The following is a 4956-nucleotide window of genomic DNA, read 5'->3' on the forward strand; positions in this document are numbered from 1 at the left end:
CCTATGCCTCGTACAACTTGTTATAGAAAGAAACTTAAATACCACTTAGCATTTTTAGGTAACGTGTCATTGCAGAGAGAACCACTTTGTTGAAATCAGTTTTGTCATTGTCCTGAAGGCTTAGTAATCTTTTATTAGAGAAAAAGACTGAGGTTTTGTTCGATGTAGGAAGGAAAGATGAGGGAATCCAAATAATGAAAAACATTGGGGACCACTCTTTTTGGAGTGTGTTTGGACTTAGGGATGGCAGTGGGGCGGAGCGGGGCGGGGGACAAGGTCTCCACCCCCGCCCCACCTCTGCGGCGGGGATGGATTTTATCCTCCACCCCCGCCTTCATCCCTGTTTCATGTCCTCCATCCCCGGTTCAAACGGGGATGAGGCGGGGCGGGGCGAGGATATTGCGGGGAAAAGTGGTTGGGGCGGGGATGAGGCGGGGATCGTGGCGGGGACGGGGCGGGGCGGGGGAAAAGTTCACGTCCATCCCCACCTCCACCCCCGGACGGGGATGGATTTTAACCTTCGTCCCCGCCTCTATCCCCGTTTCATACCCTTCATCTCTGGTCCAAACGGGGCGAGGCGGGGCGGGGCCCCACTTTCCCCCGGTCCACTGCCATCCCTATTTGGACTTGATGATGTGAAATAGTCTCATATTGAAGAGTTTTAAGAATGTTATGGGATTTATAACCTATATGGAGACTCTAACACTTGTTTCAAAGAACTAGGGGTTGGGATGACTACCACACACACGTGTGTGCACCTGCTCGTCGTGCTGGTTCGGGTTCAGATAATTGGCCTTTTGGGCCATATCCAATCAGAGTCCAATGATATTTTTGCCCCGATTTTCTGTTTTTATTTGGATCAGATTATGGGTTATGAGAAATGGATAACGGATAAATCCGTTAATGGGTCATGACCCCTCATATTCCGTAATGGGTCCCCCTGTTACTGCTCTCTCTTTCTCGTTCTCCTGAGTTTTCTCGTGAAAGGGATTTTCTGCAATAGTAATTCCGAGAGATTATTTTTGGAGGACGATCTACTGTCGGAGTGCACCAATCCGGATCGTCGAGGCTATTGTATTCTTGGGGAAGGACGTCGAACCCTATTTGCACCGTATGTGGGGGCGAATCTTCTCTAAGGAGAGTACTTTCGTACGCCTTAGCCTATTACATAATATTAATATGTTTCTGATGTTTATATTATGTTCTTTGCATCTGTTTGTTCATTTGCATGTGTCTGGATTTTGGTATATTGCGGAACTCGACATGTTTTCTCCTTGTTCATGTTTCAATCAATTGTTAATCTTGATTACCATGTTGATTCATATCCTGTTGTGTGTCATGATGTCGGTTGGGAAACACTATGATCTAAAATATGATCCAACACTCTTAGAGAAGATTCTAAGCATGTCGATTGCATTTGAGTTTATACCGAAAGTGGACATGTCTGGTATGCCAAAAAAAATTGCTGGTCAAAACTTCAAGCGTTGGCAACAACACATGAAAATTTGGTTCACGACGATAGGTCTGTTATCTATTCTGGAACTCGACTCTCTTCGGTTTCTGAAACTGACCTTAATCCTGATGCAGTTAATGCGGCTATAGAGTGGAAACAGAAGGACCGTATATGTCGTGGTTGCATTTTGTTGGCTCTGTCCAACACCTCGTTCGATGTATATTGTTCTTCGTCTACCACTGCTAAGGCCTTGTGGGATCAACTTGACAAAAAGTACAATACCGAAGACCAAGGTCTTGAAAAGTACTCGGTTGCCAAGTTTTTGAAATATCATATGGTAGATGTAACACCCCAACTTTTTATAGTAAAAATTTTAGAGTAATTTTTTTTTAAATAGCAGAAGTGCAAAAAACACAAGTCGGGTGCATTATAAGGTAAAACAGAGAAGTACTAAAAGCATAACATTCATTAATTAAAGCATTAATGTCATTAATTACATCCGATAACAAAAATGTAAATCTACTAATCAGAGTTCAGACAGAAAACACTGAAAAACTGAGATCTCTTGACTACTTCCATACGCGACACCCACAATGCTCCGATTTAGCTACTTCCTGAAAAAAAATTAAAGCAGAAGGGTCAGACTCCCCTGTCTGCGTAAGAAGCATTATATTTATATGTGGTGCTCAGTGTCCTGTGTACAAATATGTGCAACAACTGCAGATATAACTAGCATGGAAATTTATATCATTCTAAGAAAAAGATTATGCTTTCTAATTCATGATATAGTGCAAAAGATAACTGAACTAAAGATACATTTATTCACATTAGCATAAGCTGTAGATTCTATAAGTTTTACGAAAGTCATATCAATAGTTCATGATTCTTCAAGAATGAATATTTCATTTAACTTAATTTATTTAATGTTTATATTACTCTTACCCTGTGGGTACGCACAGACATAGACCTCGTAGCGGACCGAGACCATACGGGGGTCTATTATTTAATGACTCGTATGACTAGCTGTACGGATATCCAAAGGGGACGGTCAGTGACCGAGAGAGAACTCCCTAGTGGCCAGAACAAGAATTAGGATGCACCATGTACTTCTGCAGAAGACTTGGATCTACCACCTAGGATACACTGGTAGTCCTGGTCCCCTAACTTCGTGGACTGGGGACCTGGTGAGACGCCTAGGTCTCACGAAAACAAGAATATCCACAAAGCTTGTACCACCTACCCTCTCTAAGGTAGACCATGGGTTTAGTAACATATATCGTCTTTCAGGTATACCTAGAGCCCGGAGAATCCGGTAACATATACCGTCTTTCAGGTATACCCAGAATCTCAAAGGTTTTATGTTTTATATTTCATTTCACATTTTCTTTATAACCAGATGCGAGCTATCGCACTACGAGGGGTCCGGTAACATATACCTTTTTTAGGTATACCCAGAGCCTCATGAATCTCATATTTTGATTTCTTATTTTTTTTTTCTTCTTGTGCAAGTCATTGCACCATAGAGGATTCTCAAAATCCCAAAACCGACTTGGGGTTCACATGCATAGTATTCATTTCTGAGTCAAGGTGTCATAAGCACCATCAAGGTAGCATTTCACGGAACATGGCTCAACGAGGAACCCACATTTTTAAACATTTGTTCCCGAGTTAGGGCGTACACGTTCGTACCCACCAATTTATTTATTTTTTTCCATCCATGTGGCATATCTACTTGATCCCTTTTATTATATATATATATATATATATATATATATATATATATATATATATATATTTGAACGACTTCTGATTTGGTAAAACCGTAGGCACGCCCCAGCACCATGAACCATTGACTCGAGGTGACCTTATAGTTACCACCATGAGGTAGGAGACCCGAAACATACAACCTCTTTAACACCACCGGTTCAAGAGGAGTTGGGCCACTTGGTCCAGTTTATCATCCTCCCGGTACGAGGCTACAACTACCAGTTTGAGAAGAGTTAGACGTTGTGGCTGCACTATACTTAACCATATTCCAGATGCCTACTGACCACATGGTCCATTCAGTTTGCGGCCATGGTATGAGCTGAACCAGACTGGAGTCAAACTAACCCCAGTCCAAAACCTGGTATGGGCTCTGCTAACTATGGCACACCCATACCAGTTGAAAATTAAGCATTGGTATTAAGCCCAACACGTCACAATAGATTGATATTTCAGTCCTACTTTGGCATTGCCAATTTCATCACTAATGCTGAAAAACTACTAGTTTAGCCTACCATCCCCACATGATGGTAGGAACCACCACCAGATTGAACCCAACCGTGGGTTGGGTTCACCCCAACAAGGAACAGGCGAGCTAGCCCGATCTCCCTGCACCTATGTACAGAACTGACTTTAACAACAATGGTACAGGTAGATAACTCTCTCTCTCTCTCTCTCTCTCTCTCTCTCTCTATATATATATATATATATATATATATATATATATATATATATTTAAAGGTCATCGATCACACCCCTTCAAGGTGGATAGTTGCATGGTTGATGCCAATCCAACTTAACTATATATGTTGGTTGTCATACACAACATAAAGCAATCTTCACATCTCATGTTAAATGATGCACTTTTACAACAAGGAGCTAATATACACGCTTTTACACAATTACATCTATACACATATTTTTCTTTGATTGAAAACAAGCATCTTTATGACAATCCATTGTTCAGCCATAGGTAAAGGAAAAGAAAGCATTCAGTTAATGCTACAACATACACATATGATTTTCTCTAATATTGTCCCAAATTGCAGATTTCATTAAACAAGAATCACCGTAGTTGACCTGTGCAATAACATGATACCACATGGATGAAACAAATTATTTGTGCTATTTTCAAATGTATAAATTTATGAACTTATAAACATGAAGATCTATGTATTTCTGTCCTGGTACCCTTGTATACCTATATCTATTATATGTATACCAGATTTACACCAACGTTAATAAGATTACACGATGGCATGTGACGGCTCCTTTTAGCCTGTCATTGTTTTTAAATTAAATTTTTTTCTTTTATATATCAAGTTAAATAACGTTCAACATGCATAAGGTTGTGCATAGGTAAGATTTGACCTAACGTGTTTCAGGATCATCTTGGTTTGTATTCATTACAGAATATACAAACCAGCTTGCATATACTGCTGAATACTTAACTTCATCAAAGGGATCGGGCATACAGGTGCACGCCCATACATATAAAGTAACCAAATCAAAGCTCACTCGAAGTGCTGACTCGGGTATAAGCGTGTAGCAGTAGCACCCAGCTTCCTCAATGTCCATCATGGCGAAACCATTGGCAGGACCACTATGTGTCGTCATATAGACGAATAGGTGGCTCAGCCCAAACACGAGTGACCTCAATAATCTTATGGCATGTATAAGTCGATGGTGTTGTCGCAAACAACCTTAGTGGTGCTGCAACAAGGTTGAGCTACAGGACA

This window comes from Nuphar pumila, chromosome 2 (assembly GCF_984573655.1).
Source record: "Nuphar pumila chromosome 2, dmNupPumi1.hap1.1, whole genome shotgun sequence".
Lineage (NCBI taxonomy): Eukaryota > Viridiplantae > Streptophyta > Magnoliopsida > Nymphaeales > Nymphaeaceae > Nuphar > Nuphar pumila.